The sequence below is a fragment of the Bufo gargarizans genome, chromosome 4 (assembly GCF_014858855.1).
Source record: "Bufo gargarizans isolate SCDJY-AF-19 chromosome 4, ASM1485885v1, whole genome shotgun sequence".
NCBI lineage: Eukaryota > Metazoa > Chordata > Amphibia > Anura > Bufonidae > Bufo > Bufo gargarizans.
In genome coordinates, this window is record NC_058083.1 from 531,074,322 (window position 1) to 531,091,157 (window position 16,836).

Here is a 16,836-nt window from a genome sequence, read left to right on the forward strand (position 1 = left end):
CTTAGAGGCTCATGCACAAAATTGTATTTTCTTTCCGTGTCCGTTCCGGAAGGTACTCTGTGTGCATTCTATTTATCGTATGTCCGTATTTCCGTTCCGCAAAAAAATAGAACATGTCCTATTATTGTCCGCATTACGGACAAGGATAGGACTGTTCTATTAGGGGCCAGCAGCTCTGTTCCGCAAAATACGGAATGTACACGGATGTCATCTGTGTTTTTTGCGGTTGTGTGCATGAGGCCTTAGGATAAGCATGTGTGCGTCCTCATCTGTCCAGCCTAATGGTAGGCTCCCAATTTAAGGTACCCTTCTCTGTTGAAGGGTGTCTGAGCAAGAGGTTCTTAGTTGCTAGCTTCCTATGAAGATTCGCCACTCTTCACTTCAGTTGCCCATGTACTGACCTCTGCCTGTTAACTGGATTTGACCTAATGCTGCCTGACCCGACTTCTGCCTGTTTCTAGTATTCACCCTGTGCTGCCTGCCTTGTGTAATGCAGTAAACAGTCCAAACTCTGCCTGCCTCTGCTTGTCTCCCAACTACAGTTCTGCTTGATCCACTGGTACTCTGCACTGATTTCTCTCAATCCCCATAGGTCAGCAGCCACTGAAGAGAGACTTCTCCAAAGGGTGGCAGCCTGGTGGTTTCACTGAAGTGAAGTACATAAGGATTAAAACAGGGATGCCCAACCTGTGGCCTTCCAGCTGTTGCAAAACTACAATTTCCAGCATGCATGGACAGCCTACAGCTATTAGGGCATGCTGGGAGCTGTAGTTCTGCAACAGCTGGAGGGCTGCAGATTGAGCATCCCTGGATTAAAGGGTAAAGACCAAGGGGCCACTTAGACAACCCCTTTAGGAGTAGCGTCAGCCAAATCTGCGGCACAGCAGAACTATATCCTTACTCTAACTCAAAACAGTCATGGAAGGTCTCCTCTTACCCAGTGATGTGAGGGACTGGTGGTTCTCCATCATGATGTCCTTGTACAGATCCTTGTGTCCTTCTAAATACTCCCACTCCTCCATGGAGAAATAGACAGCGACATCCTGACACCTTATAGGAACCTGACAACACAAGGACACAGTCATTACCAGACCCCTCCCTTGGCGTTATTGTATAATGTCCCAGCATTCCCAGCAGCGCTCACCTCTCCGCTCAGCAGCTCAGTGATCCTGGTGATAAGTTCTAGGATCTTCTGCTCATGTATCAGGGAATGAGGTGGAGGCTCGGTGATGGGGCTCTGGGTCCTGCTCCGTCCTCCTGACACACGGGGTGTCACACACTCACCAGACGACTTCTTCACTACTGTGTAATCCTGTGTATGGGGAGACGCCGATCACTACAGAGATTCTAAGAATCCTTCACCTTTCCAGACATTTCCCTGATTTATTACTAGAGATAAGAGTGATGTCATGTGAGACTCTCACCTCTCCAGTTATCAAGGAGATGATCTCCAGGGTGAGGTCTAATATCCTTGCAGCCATGTAGGTCTCTGTCCTTCTCCATCCTTGGTGGGTCATTAATGGACAGGACCATTGTCTTCAAAAAGTAAAGAGTCCTGCACCTAAGAAACCTGAGGGAAAGAAGGAGCAAAATTACATTTGAATGGAACATCTCACATGAAGTAAAGCATTTCACAAATGAAAGGGGTTGTCCGGGTTCAGAGCTGAACCCAGACATAAGCTCACCTTCACAAATTTGGCCTGTATTAGCGGAGCACTGTAGCATTTCTTGCTCCGATGCTCCCCCCTTTTTCTTTGCAACCGGTGACGTACCAGGCTTTTTATGGATATGCTAGGTGGAGGCTTCTGCCTAGCATTGAGCCTGGAGACGTCACTTGCACTAAGTGTCTTTGGTGCTGCCCTAGCCTATCATACAGCCAAGGGCAGCGCTAAAGACCGCCCATTAGTGCGAGTGACGTCACTGGGAGTAAAACAGCCCTTGTCTTGTGCATTTCTTGCTCCGATGCTGCACTCATACAGGCTAAGGCCTCTTTCACACAACCGTATGGCTTTTTCAGTGTTTTGTGGTCCGTTTTAAACAGATCCGTTGTTCCGTTTCCGTTGTGTTTCCGTTCCGTTTTTCCGTATGGCATATACAGTAATTTCATAGAAAAAAATTGGGCTGGGCATAAAATTTTCAATAGATGGTTCAGCAAAAAATGGAACGGATACGGAAGACATACGGATGCATTTCCGTATGTGTTCCGTTTTTTTTTGCGGACCCATTGACTTGAATGGAGCCACGGAACGTGATTTGCGGGCAATAATAGGACATGTTCTATCTTTTAACGGAACGGAAAAACGGAAATACGGAAACGAAATGCATACGGAGTACATTCCATTTTTTTTGCGGAACCATTGAAATAAATGGTTCCGTATACGGAACGCAAAAAACGGCCCGCAAAACGTAATAAAAAACGGTTGTGTGAAAGAGGCCTTAATGAGTGACGGGGAGCTTATGTCTGGGTTCAGCTCTGAACCTGGACAGCCCCTTTAAGAATTATAATTTAATTACCAATATTGTACAACGGAGGTGACTTAACTATTGAGGTGTCTTATACATACCAGACTGGTGACCATAATAAATCAGTCAGCCGGCCTCCTGCTATATAGTGAATACAGTGTTACACAGGACACACATCGCAGTCTACCACATACAGCAGACAGAGCTCATCTTATTTTTGCTGTATAGATAGAGACAGGCACACTTCATTTAGAGTAACCAGAGATGTCTAATTTATGTCATTCATATATACATTTATTGGTCAATACAAATGTAAATGAAAAAAGATAAGAATATCAGAAATATATAAAAAATATATTTAAAAAAAACCTTCAACCGCAGCGTTAGAATATACTGACCTATACAACAGTCCCTCTATGTGCGGTGTATGTGGTGAACCACTGATGTGTCTTCACCCCTACACAGCAAACAGTGAGGGACAACCATATGCACTCATAGACGTATATGCATATAATAAAATGTAAAGTGAATGAAAATGAAATAAAATGAGGCCGGCGAACAGTCCCAGTGGATACTTAGTATAGATGTGTAGTTCGTTTACATTCTGATATTCTTATCATGTATTGACCAAACGATTATTTAAGTAATCGAGTATTATATAAATTATTTTTTACGATTAATCGAGTAATAAGAAAAACCTTCTTAAAATAATGTATTACTTTATAAAAATGTCCCCCTTTCCCAGTGCCATCAGTTCAGCAGCCCCTCCATGCCATGTCCCCTAGTGCCCCCATGATGGCACTGCCATCAGCCCCTCCATCCAGATTGCCATGATGTCCCCTTTTCCCAGTGCCTCCATGCCATCCACCATGTCCCCCACTCCCCCAGATCAACCGTCCGAGTGACTAATCACAGGAGCCCCCATTAACCCCTCTAACGCCACTAACGTTATACATGCCAAATCACAGGTGCCCCCCCGCCAATAACTTTATACATGCCAAACCACAGCTGCCCACATTTCCCCATGCCAAATCACAGGTGCCCCCGTTTTCCCCAGCCCATGCCAAATCACAGGTGCCCCCATTTCCCCATGCGAAACCACAGGTGCCACCATTTACCGCCCCGCTGCCTCTGCTAACTTTATACTTACCTTTCAGTGCAGAGTGCGCCGACACACGGAGTCCGCAGGAGACGCGTCTTCATCCCAGCATGCACTGGGGACCTGACATCACACACAGCGTCAGCCAGCGTGCTGACGATGTGTGAACGCAAGGTCCTGCAGCGCGGTGCCGACGGGAGGCCATGGAGCGGTGAGTGAGAAGCTTAATTTCACTCACGCTCCGTGGTCATGTGATTTAAACGAATCCTCGATGCAGAAAAACTGCATCGAGGATTTTTTTGCCTCGATTACATCGATGAATCGTTTCAGCCCTAATTGACCAATAAATGTATATATGAATGACACAAATCAGACATCTCTGGGTTACTCCAAATGAAGCGTGCCTGACTATATCTATAATTTAATTAATCTAATTTGACGGGGTGAGTCAAAAAGCCAGAGCGCCTTATCCACAGCAAATAAGGAGGCGAGACGCTAAATCAAACACATTTTTACTGTAAGTTACTTTATTAACGGATAACTGAAAGGACGTTCAGAAAAATGTGACTTGACATGCTTTCTTCAGCCTTGGAGCTGTTTTCTAATATATTGACTTACATTTGGTCTCATGATTGTACTTCAAGGGGTTCTCCAGGAAAGAAGAAAAAAAATATTTAAAAAACGTATAAATAAACTCATAAATGCCTTTAATTATTTATAATGTCTCATTTTGTCTAGGGGCCAGTCAGTCAGTTAAAAATTCCGGCTGTCAAGATTTTTGGGCATGGAAAATGTTTATTTTTAATTTTTAGCATTTTCTTTAGAGGCCATTCACACGACCGTACGGCTTTGCGGATCCGTTCTTCCGTATAAAACGGAACGGAATATGTTCCGTTTTTTGCAGATCCGCCATAAAAACTGAAGTTGTATTTTACATTTTATATAAAGATTTAAATGTTGAATAGAAAAAAAAAAAAGGTGAAAATGTGTGTATAAAATAATCCCGTCAGATTGCTTTAGCGCCATTTTGTCTGGCGTTGATTGCACAGAGAGCTTAGTGTAAAACTTGTGCTTGGTCGGCATCGGCTTTGGGCTATATTTCTTGTGTATCATGGCTAATGAACGAGAGGTTTTTCTGTACTGGCTAGTTTCTGGGAGATTTGGACGGCAGCCAGCTATGCTGTCTGAAGAACCGAGGAGGAGGCGGTGGGTTCATCCCATTGTCTCCCAGCGCCTACAGAAGGGCCACATTCGCACCTTGTACTTCGACTTGCGGCAGCACTCTGATAAATTTCAGGGTTATTGCCGTATGACAGTAGCTACTTTTGATATGTTGCTGGAGTCTCTCCGTTCTGGACTGACTTTCCTGGACACTAACATGAGGCGCAGCATTTCTCCTGAAGAAAGACTTCTAGTCACGTTGAGGTAAGTTTATTAGTCTATCGTTAATTATAACTGTAAAATATGTAGATTTGAAAAATGGAAACTTATAAATGTATTTTCTCTCTTCATAGGTTCCTTGCAACTGGGAACTCTTTTGCCTCCTTGCATTACGAGTTTCTGCTGGGAATCTCAACCATATCTGGGATTGTCCGTCACACAGGTCAACTTATCTGGCAGCAACTCAGAGATGCAGTGATGCCCCAACCCAAGGCAGAAGATTGGCTTAGAATTGCTGATGGGTTTTACCAAACTGCATAGGGGCATTGGATGGCAAACACATACGTGTTAAGAAACCGCCTCACTCAGGGTCCCAACATTTTAATTTCAAACAATATTTTTCTATAGGGCTGTTGGCCTTAGTTGACAGTAATTATAGATTTATTATTGTTGATATTGGGGCCTATGGAAGCACAGCAGACGCCCGCATCTTCTGTTCTTCTAGAATGGGTTAACGGCTTTGCGCCAACCAACTTGCCTTGCCAGAGCCCAACGACTACCCGGATCTTCTGCTTCAGCCGCTCCATTTGTAATCGTGGCTGACGAAGGGTTTGCGTTATCTCCACATGTAATGCAACCTTTTCATAGACGCGATTCGCATGACCGAAAGCGCTTATTCAATTATCGTCTGTCTCGTGCACGTTGATATGTTGAATGCGCTTTTGGAATACTGTCCAATAAATGGAGAGTGTTCATGTCATCCTTGCAAATGAGTCAGCAAAATGCCACCCTGGTGATACAGGCTTGTGTGATTTTACACAATTTCACCAGGATTCATGATGCACCCTCCGAACCTGAAGTGGCCCCTTCTCCGACAATCACATCTGTTAGATTAGACCATAATCCGCATGGAAAACCTGGATCTGCTGGACTAGCAGTTCGAGAACTCTTTGCGGATTACTTCATTAGTAGAGAAGGTGCATTATCATGGCAGCTGAACAGCATTCGTGGTAGTCATAGATACATTTTGGGTTATGGTTATCTAAATTTATCAAAATTTCAATTTATAGTTAGTTAGTTCCCATATTGTTAGATTAGATTAGGGACTCGCAAGACAATGAGGACCCTTGACGTGGGCTTGTGAGCTAAGTTTTTTTTTTTTAAACATAACATTTTAAACTTAATGGTTATTCAAAAGAACTGACTAATACCTCATTTGAAAAATACATTTAATTTATAATTATATATATACATATATATATATATACACACACACACACAAATGGCTAACCCAAAACCCACATTTTTTTAAAAAATTACAAGATACTTACACAGCAATTTAAACCAAATACCAATATAGTATATCATCCCTGTACTTTATATCATTTACCTATAATAGTCAGCCTATTGCTATTTCTGCTGTTCATAATGTGCCCTGTGCTGAAAAATTGCAGAAAAAGTCAAAAGGCATATTGCTATACCATAGACTTTGTTTCCCCGGGTGTGGGTGCCCACAGAGTGGGCTCTGAGTGCCACCTCTGGCACCCTTTCCATAGCTTTTCCACCACTCTGCTATTATAACACACGGTAATATACCTTTTTTGATTTTACCTTTTCAGAATAAACTTTTTTATTTTTTTAAACATACAATTTTTTGAGGTTATCCAATTTTTTTTTTTTATATAACTGGAAAACAAAAACATCATTTATAAGTCATAAAGGTCCCGAGAGTACAAATACTGGTCCGAAGATGAGGTAGTGGGCTGCTGGAAGACCCGTGTAGCACATGGACCTTGGACTGGAGAAGGAAATGAATGACGCATCGAAGACATTGCAGGCTGATGCAATTGTTTCCGAGCATCATTGAGGAAGTCGTACACTAACATTGGCATAGTTGGGCCTGCAAATATCTCCAAAACAGCTGTCAAGGAAGACACGCACATATGCTGTCTGGATTTGGGTACCCTTTGTAAGAAAGGCCCCAGACCCAGCACAATGATGATGATGATGAATAGTCTTGTGTATACGCAGTCTTAGGCCTCATGCACACGACCGTTGTGTGCACCCGTGGCCGTTGTGCCGTTTTCCGTTTTTTTCTGCGGCTCCATTGACTTTCAATGGGGCCGTAGAAAACTCGGCTTGTGCACCGTTTTTACACCGCGCCCGTGACCCGTGTTTCGAGGCCGTGAAAAAAATATAACCTGTCCTATTTTTTTCACGGCCAACGGTTCACGGGCCCATTCAAGTCAATGGGTCCGTGAAAGAACACGGATGCACACAAGATTGGCATCCGTGTCCGTGATCCGTGGCCGTAGGTTGCTTTCATACAGACGGATCCGAAGATCCGTCTGCATAAAAGCTTTTTCTGATCTAAGTTTTCACTTCGTGAAAACTCATTTCCGACAGTATATTCTAACACAGAAGCGTTCCCATGGTGATGGGGACGCTTCAGGTTAGAATATACTGAAAAACTGTGTACATGACTGCCCCCTGCTGCCTGGCAGGTGCTGCCAGGCAGCAGGGGGCAGACCCCCCCCCCCTGTTTTTAACTCATTTGTGGCCAGTGCGGCCGCCCCCCCCCCCTCCCTCCCCTGTAGTTAACTTCTTGGTAGCCAGCCCCCCCTCCCTCCCCTGTAGTTAACTAATTGGTGTCCAGTGGGCCCCCCCTCCGTCCGCTATAGATAACTCATTGGTGTCCAGTGGGCCCCCCCTCCGTCCGCTATAGATAACTCATTGGTGTCCAGTGGGCCCCCCCTCCGTCCGCTATAGATAACTCATTGGTGTCCAGTGGGCCCCCCCTCCGTCCGCTATAGATAACTCATTGGTGGCCAGTGGGCCCCCCCTCCGTCCGCTATAGATAACTCATTGGTGGCCAGTGGGCCCTCTCCCCTCCCTCCCCCTCCTAATTAAAATCGCCCCCCTATCATTGGTGGCAGTGGTGAGTACCGATCGGAGTCCCAGTGTAATCGCTGGGGCTCCGATCGGTAACCATGGCAACCGGGACGCTACTGCAGTCCCGGTTGCCATGGTAGCTTAGCAATTTGTAGAAGCTTTATACTTACCTGAAGAGCAGCGATGTCTGTGACCGGCCGGGAGCTCCTCCTACTGGTAAGTGACCGGTCTGCGCTATAAGCAATGCGCCGCACAGACCTTTCACTTACCAGTAGGAGGAGCTCCCGGCCGGTCACAGACATCGCAGCTCTTCAGGTAAGTATGAAGCTTCTACAAATTGCTAAGCAACCATGGCAACCGGGACTGCAGTAGCGTCCCGGTTGCCATGGTTACCGATCGGAGCCCCAGCGATTACACTGGGACTCCGATCGGTACTCACCACTGCCACCAATGATAGGGGGGCGATTTTAATTAGGAGGGGGAGGGAGGGGAGAGGGCCCACTGGCCACCAACGAGTTATCTACAGCGGAGGGAGGGGGGGCCCACTGGACACCAATGAGTTATCTATAGCGGACGGAGGGGGGGCCCACTGGACACCAATGAGTTATCTATAGCGGACGGAGGGGGGGCCCACTGGCCACCAACGAGTTAACTACAGGGGAGGGAGGGGGGGCCCACTGGACACCAACGAGTTAACTACAGGGGAGGGAGGGGGGGCCCACTGGACACCAACGAGTTAACTACAGGGGAGGGAGGGGGGGCCCACTGGACACCAACGAGTTTACTACAGGGGAGGGAGGGGGGGGCGGCCGCACAGGGGAGGGAGGGGGGGGGGGCGGCCGCACTGGCCACCAATGAGTTAACTACAGGGGAGGGAGGGGGGGCGGCCGCACTGGCCACCAAACAGGGGGGGGGGGGGGTCTGCCCCCTGCTGCCTGGCAGCACCTGCCAGGCAGCAGGGGGCAGTCATGTACACAGTTTTTCAGTATATTCTAACCTGAAGCGTCCCCATCACCATGGGAACGCCTCTGTGTTAGAATATACTGTCGGATCTGATTTTCACGATGTAGCTCATATCCGACAGTATATTCTAACATAGAGGCGTTCCCATAGTGATGGGGACGCTTCAAGTTAAAATATACCATCGGATTGGAGAAAACTCCAATCCGATGGTATAAAAGAACTCCAGACTTTACATTGAAAGTCAATGGGGACGGATCCGTTTGAAATGGCACCATATTGTGTCAACTTCAAACGGATCCGTCCCTATTGACTTGCATTGTAATTCAGGACGGATCCGTTTGGCTCCGCACGGCCAGGCGGACGCCAAAACTACTTTTTTTTCATGTCCGTGGATCCTCCAAAAATCAAGGAAGACCCACGGACGAAAAAACGGTCACGGATCACGGACACACGGACCCAGTTTTTGCGGGCCGTGAAAAAAAACTGTCGTGTGCATGAGGCCTTACCCTTAGGGCCTCGAAGCGCTTAGCTGGCTGATTCAAGAAAAGGCATGACACTTTGCCATGGGCCGCAAAGGCGTAGAGAATAAGGCACCTATTCCAGAGACCAATTTTCTAGCACTTATCAAATGGAGAATCAAGAAAAAGGGAGGGAAGGTGTCCTCTGGAGTTTCTGGCTTGTTTCGGAATAAATACTCAAGAACCTGACAATCAATCAGGTCTCGAGTACTGGAACCGGAAACAGGCTGAGGAGGATTCCTTTTACGTTTTGAATCCCTTGTAGTTATGTCTGCCTGTGGATGTGTGACCTCGGGTGTTCTGCTCTCTAGTGGTGGTGTCATAGCCATTGGTGTAGTGAGAGCTGGAGAGGAGGGCTCCTGTGGTGACATCACTAGAGTGCTTTTTGCAGACTGTTGGCTTGCTGCGGGCTCATCCTCGAGGCTGTCGATGGTCCTTTGTAATAGAATAAAATTATTCGAAATATGTTTTTCTGGATTTGAAATTAATAAATGTATAATTCAAAAAATTTACAATATCCCAACTTACTGTCTCATCTCAAAGATAGTCTTCAAAAATAGTAGTTGTTGTGTGTATAGATAGGGCTTTTTTTTTTTCACCGCTATCGCCACTTTTGCCTTTACGGGCAGTTTCTTCGCGCCGGAATTGATCCCGACAGGAATGCCATCGGGTCTTAAGATTTTTTACTGTGATTTAAATCTAAATAAAAAAAAATTATAAAAAAATGGCTTTTTTTTTGCGAAAAAATAAAAAAAGATGATGTCACTTTGATCTAGTGTACATGCATGTAGTGTCTAGCACGTGCAGGATGCTCAGAGAAGTTTGCACACTTCTCTGAGCACGCAGCACAAGCTAGAAAACCTAAACCCAATAGCATTTCAATTAAAAATTAATCTTGAAATATTAAAATATAAGTTTACTTACTAATCATTTTATGGACTTTGGCATCTCCCTTTGCCCACTCGTCCGGCATAAGGACTTCAGCAACTCCACACCACGACCTAGCCTTGCGGACACGGTCGTGGTACAATTCTGAACGAGTGTCCCACAACTCCATTCTCTCCTGGATCACAACTATCATCTGCTCCACAGAGAAAGCCATGTCAGACAACTCATAAACTCACAAAATGGGTTTTCTCTGTCTGAATTTGCCCAGACAGAACTGTCTAATAATGTATCAATTTTTATTTGGGGCTGGGTCAATAAAATTGCGGACACTGATCCGCAAAAATGCGGATTACATACGGAAACATTTTTGCGGACCCATAGACTTGTATGGGTGCACGGAACGTTTTCTGCGGACAAGTATAGGACATTGAAGTTTAATTATGCGGATCCGCAGTACGGAATAACGGTGTGCTGTCCGCATCTTTTGAGGGCCCATAGAAATGAATAGATCCGTAGACCTTCCGCAAAATTGTGAATGGACCTTTAGTCCCGTCTCTAGACATGAACACTGACTTTATCACTTGAATAATATATTCTAATACTGGTAAAGTGTGGTTGAACCCGCGCGGACTAATGTTGCTAGAGTCTGGGTAATATATTTATTAAACTAGCTGAGTTTAGGGTACTTTCACACTAGCGTTATTCTTTTCCGGCATAGAGTTCCGTCCTAGGGCTCAATACCGGAAAAGAACTGATCAGTTTTATCCCCATGCATTCTGAATGGAGAGCTATCCGCTCAGGAGGCATCAGGATGTCTTCAGTTCAGTCTTTTTGACATGCTACGGTTTAATCTCCGTCCAAAAAGACTGAGCACTTGCCGGAATGCCGGATCCGGCATTAGTTTACATTGACGTGTATTAGTGCCGGATCCGTCATTGAGTGTTCTGGCATGCGCAGACCGAATTTTTTTTTCTTATAACGGATACGTTTTTCCAGATGACACCGGAGAGACGGTTTCGGCATTTTAATGCATTTGTCAGACGGATCATCATCCGGATTCGTCTGATAAATGCCATCAGTTTGCATATGTTTTGCCAGATCCGGCAGGCAGTTCCGGCGACAGAACTGCCTGCCGGAATCCTCTGCCGCAAGTGTGAAAGTACCCGTAGGACAAGAGGGTGGCCAGTTCCTATTACACAGTAGTTTCATATTATACCAGACACTAGGAGTACCTGTTATTAAGGCCTATTGCACATGACCGTATGGCCTTTTCAGCATTTTGCGGTCTGCAAAAAACGTATCCGCAAAAAATAGGGATGATGTCGGTGTGCATTCAATTTTTTGAGGAATTGAACAGCTGGTCCCTGATACAACAGTAGTATCCTTGTCCGTTATGCAGACAATAATAGTTAAACAGAACGGAAAAAACGGAAACTGAAGGCATACGGACTACCATCTGTTTTTTTGCAGATCCATAAAAATGAATGGTTCCGTATATGACCGTATACGGAACGCAAAAAACGGAACGGAAAAAAAAAAGTTTGTGTGCATGAGGCCTAAGGGAGATGGAGCAAATACTGCTAGTTAACAGTTATATATGCAGGCTGCATGTAATGTAAAAGCGTACTAGCCCGTGTATTGAGGAAAGTACTTGCCAATGAATTGAGGAGAGTACTAGCCAGTGTATTGAGGGGAGTACTAGCCAGTGTATTGAGGAGAGTACTAGCCAGTGTATTGAGGAGAGTACTAGCCAGTGTATTGAGGAGAGTACTAGCCAGTGTATTGAGGAGAGTACTAGCCAGTGTATTGAGGAGAGTACTAGCCAGTGTATTGAGGAGAGTACTAGCCAGTGTATTGAGGAGAGTACTAGCCAGTGTATTGAGGAGAGTACTAGCCAGTGTATTGAGGAGAGTACTAGCCAGTGTATTGAGGAGAGTACTAGCCAGTGTATTGAGGAGAGTACTAGCCAGTGTATTGAGGAGAGTACTAGCCAGTGTATTGAGGAGAGTACTAGCCAGTGTATTGAGGAGAGTACTAGCCAGTGTATTGAGGAGAGTACTAGCCAGTGTATTGAGGAGAGTACTAGCCAATGTATTGAGGAGAGTACTAGCCAGTGTATTGAGGAGAGTACTTGCCAGTGTATTCTGTGTTGTCACTCCTCTCTCAATTCTTCTTGCTGTATCCTCTCCTGTCTTCTGCTACCACCTGATCGCGCGTACGGCTCCGTCCGGCAGCTTGCATGTGGTGAGGCGGTATTTTTGTTTCCAAGGGAACCTTCAGTGTTATGTCAACCCTTGATTTTACAGGTGCCTTCAAGGTCCACAAAACCTCTGATGCGTTTCCTTCCTCAGGGATGGGCGTGAATCTGATTCCGGTAGCTTTTAAGCGTGTTTGTTCCCATGGCAACCTGCTTTATCTAGAACAGGCATCCTCAAACTGCGGCCCTCCAGCTGTTGCAAAACTACAACTCACAGCATGCCCGAACAGCCTACAGGTATCAGCCTACAGCAGGGCATTGTGGGAGTTGTAGTTTTACAACAGCTGGAGGGACGCAGTTTGAGGATGCCTTATCTAGAAGAACAGGATCGGTCCAATATAGGGAGTACTTGGTGCTATATATTCACCCATTTCTTCTATGGTACAGGACCCCCTTCCTTAAATCCTCCTATAATATGGTTATTTTTGTTTTTGTTATTGCTTCTTAGTGTTTTTCAAAGTTACTCGAGTTGGTAGGGGGGGGGGGGGAGTCAAAAGTGAATCATCTGGGTTATAAAAAATGCAAATAATTCAATTTCATGGTTAAGTCCGGTGGGAGGCTATTCAGGTTGTAAATCCATTTGCTTTCTTTCCGTGACATTAGTTTAATGTAGTCACCTCCTCTAGGATCATATTTTATCTGTTCGATGCCTCCAAATGTAGAGCCCGTAAATTTGCCGTTGTGTTTTTGTATAAAATGGCGTGAAAGTGGGCGGCCCTCAAATTTCTTGTTAATGTTCCTTAGGTGTTTGCAAATTCTAATTTTCAGTGATCGTTTTGTCCTACCCGCGTATATCTTTTCACATGGGCATTTTTTATATAATAAATAACCCCCCTAGTATGACATGTTAGGTAATTGCCAATTTTGTAGGCATTCTGTCCACTTTTTAGTTCCTTAATGGGCTCTTTGTGTTTCAGGACTTGGCAGGCTTTGAATGGAAAAAAACCTTTTCTATTATTTTGGTTTGTCTTTTTTATGTGTTTTTTTTTGTGGTGTTTGTTTTTACGGATGGGGCTATTAGATTTCCTAAATTTTTTGCCTTCCTGAAAATGAATTTCCGATGTTGAGGCAATTTGTCCCCTATAATTTTATCCTGTTTTAGGAACTCCCAGTGCTTTTTTTTTCAATTTTTCTGAACTGGGACTCTTTTTTATTATACTGTTATTATGGGGACTCTGAAGCCGGTGTCCTCGTCCTTTTCTTTTTATTTTGTAGGAGGGTTTCTCTTTCTATTTGTCGCACTTGAGGTTTTATTTTTTCTAATTCAGTGATGTCATAACCCTTTTCCTCAAATTTAAAGGGATTCTGTCATGAGATTTGAGGCCTATAACCTAAACATATGGCCAGATCCCTAGTACTAATACCCTGAATCTGAAACTGACCTTGTTAAATGTGCCTGTGGCTCTATTAGCATATAAAACAGGTTTTTATAACCTGTCATTCACGTACCAAATGTGTCCAAGGGGACGTCTCATCATGCAGGGTGCCCGGCTGCAGCCATCTCCGTCTGGTGTCCAGCGCCGCCTTCCGACTAGAAATCGCCGCCCTTTCAATAGAGCCGCCTCCCTCACCTCAGCGCCGCCTCCAAAATCAAAAGGGAGCCTCTGTAGAAAAGCAGCCTGTGCACTCCGAACCTCCGAACAGCTTTGCACCCGGCTGTAAGAGGTTGGATGGCTGCAATAGGGCGGTCAAGGCAGGCTACAATAGGGCGGTCAAGTGTCACACATGTGGTATCGCCGTACTCAGGAGAAGTTGGGCAATGTGTTTTGGGGTGTCATTTTACATATACCCATGCTGGGTGAGAGAAATATCTCGGCAAAAGACAACTTTTCCCATTTTTTTTATACAAAGTTGGCATTTGACCAAGATATTTATCTCACCCAGCATGGGCATGTGTAAAAAGACACCCCAAAACACATTGCCCGACTTCTCCTGAGTACGGCGATACCACATGTGTGACACTTTTTTGCAGCCAAGGTGGGCAAAGGGGCACACATTCCAAAGAGCACCTTTCAGATTTCACAGGGCATTTTTTACACATTTTGATTTCAAACTACTTCTCACACATTAGGGCCCCTAAAATGCCAGGGCAGTATAACTACCCCACAAGTGACCCGATTTTGGAAAGAAGACACCCCAAGGTATTTCGTGATGGGCATAGTGAGTTAATGGAAGTTTTTATTTTTTGTCACAAGTTAGTGGAATATGAGACTTTGTAAGGAAAAAAATAAATTTATAAATCATTTTCCGCTAACTTGTGACAAAAAATAAAAAGTTCTATGAACTCACTATGCCCATCAGCGAATACCTTAGGGTGTCTACTTTCCAAAATGGGGTCATTTGTGGGGGTTTTTAAACTTTCTGGACATTGTAGAACCTCAGGAAACATGACAGGTGCTCAGAAAGTCAGAGCTGCTTCAAAAAGCGGAAATTCACATTTTTGTACCATTTTTTTTTATCAAAGACATGTAGAACAAAAAATTTAGAGAAAAATGTATATAGAAATGTATTTATTTATTTTTTAAATTTACGACTGAATGTGAAAAATGAAATTTTTTTGCAAAAATTAAGGTAAATTTCGATTAATAACAAAAAAAGTAAAAATGTCAGCAGCAATGAAATACCACCAAATGAAAGCTCTATTAGTGAGAAGAAAAGGAGGTAAAATTCATTTGGGTGGCAAGTTGCATGACCGAGCAATAAACGGTGAAAGTAGTGTAGTGCAGAAGTGTAAAAAGTGGTCTGGTCATTAAGGGGGTTTCAGCTAGGCGAGCTGAGGTGGTTAATGTACGCCATGTATACTGCCGTGTATTCCGCTTCCCACTGACAGGCAGCCGTGTGTTCATATGTATACGGCAGAAGTCAGGGCTCCTTGCCTGCCATAGCAACCCGTCAGAGGAGAAGGAGGGCGATGACATGGCAGACGGAGTCCTCTTCCTCGTTTTCACCCCTTAGATGTCACGGTCAGTATTAGGGCTCATGCACAGGAGCGTGTGTGCCCCATGCTGCGGACAGCAGATAGTAGATGCCTATGTGGATGCGGACTTATTCACTTGATCTCCAATATGTTCCACACCACAAAAAAATAGAACACGGTGTGGAGGCACGGAGTGAGATCCCACGGAAGCGCTTTGTAGTGCTTCAGATCCGTGTGTCCCACTCCGCACCGTATCTAGCAGATTGTGGACCCATTCAAGTCAATGGGTTTATAGGCCACAATGTGGGCACGGACGGCCTACAGTCATGTGAATGATCCCTTAACCGTCTGTGGCAGGAGCAGAGCTTTACAATACAGACCGACTACTGCTGCTGATCTCACAAGAGCACAGACAGCACCGGACCATCATCAGCGCAGGTCAGGAAGGAGATAAAGAGAAGTCCTGTCCCCGTCCTGTCAGTCGCCTCTTTCCTCTAATCGCTGGAGTTCTGCTCCGGGGCCAGTGATGGATCCGGGGTTTGTCCTGCTGCTCGCACAGCTGCAGGTTTGTTACTATCACATGTGTGTGCAATTATTTACCCCCAACTGTGCAAACCCCAATCCCTGCGGCCATCACTGAACCCCCAATATCACCAGCATTAAAGGGCTATTCCCGTCACATAACGTGAGGTTCTATCGCTAGGACTCGTCATCAGTGTGCGGTAGGTGGGGGCTCGCCTCTATCAGGACCCCACTAATCCTGAGAATGAAGGGGCTGCAGAGCTGCTTTACTGCTGAGTCTCCTCCACAGTCCCTGCTCATTAGAGCTCCGGCCTCCGCTGTGCAGGGACAGTGAGGAGAGGACACAGTGCTGCAGCCCCTTCATCTAGAAGAGGTTGTCCCCACCGATCACACACTGACTCCATATCCTAGTGACATCACAGAACATTGTGTGATGGAAGACCCCTCTAATCCAGGAGAACAGCCCCTCTTACAGGGGTCTGGGGGTCTCCTAATATTCCAGGGGGAGAGCAGACATGTCTGAGGAGAACTCTCCTCATGTGAGCAGAGACTCTCTATGGCCGGTGCTGCCCCCTGCTGGCTGGACCTGCTATATATCACCTATAGAACCGCTCCATTCTAATAAACCCAGAACCAAGTCCAATAACTGACCTGCAGATCTCACCTCCTGGGGCTGCAGGACCTGCGATGACGTCACACTGGTCACATGACAGGAAGTGCAGAACTGTGAAAGACCTCCACTGCTTTACTGCTCCCCTCATGTGACTGATCACATGACTGTGACATCATCAAAGGTCCTGCAGTTCTGGGTTTATTAGGAAGGATGAGAGCATCGACTTTGGATGAAACATTTGCATAAAACTTTGTTCCAATACTGTACAGGGCAGGAGCTCCATACAGTATTAGAATGTATTGGCTCCAATGACCCGAAGTTATT

General features: G+C 45.3%; 2 long non-coding RNA genes across 2 annotated transcripts; both read right to left on the reverse strand.

The window, feature by feature from the left end:
• Window positions 1-1,282: 1,282 nt before the first annotated feature.
• On the reverse strand, window positions 1,283-16,596 carry LOC122934883. Its single transcript, XR_006388738.1, has 3 exons — window positions 16,551-16,596; window positions 1,425-1,570; window positions 1,283-1,312 (listed from the first exon to the last, which is right to left on the reverse strand). It is a non-coding gene; the product is annotated as an uncharacterized LOC122934883 (long non-coding RNA).
• On the reverse strand, window positions 9,393-10,362 carry LOC122934869. Its single transcript, XR_006388726.1, has 3 exons — window positions 10,240-10,362; window positions 9,844-10,014; window positions 9,393-9,750 (listed from the first exon to the last, which is right to left on the reverse strand). It is a non-coding gene; the product is annotated as an uncharacterized LOC122934869 (long non-coding RNA).
• Window positions 16,597-16,836: the final 240 nt, after the last annotated feature.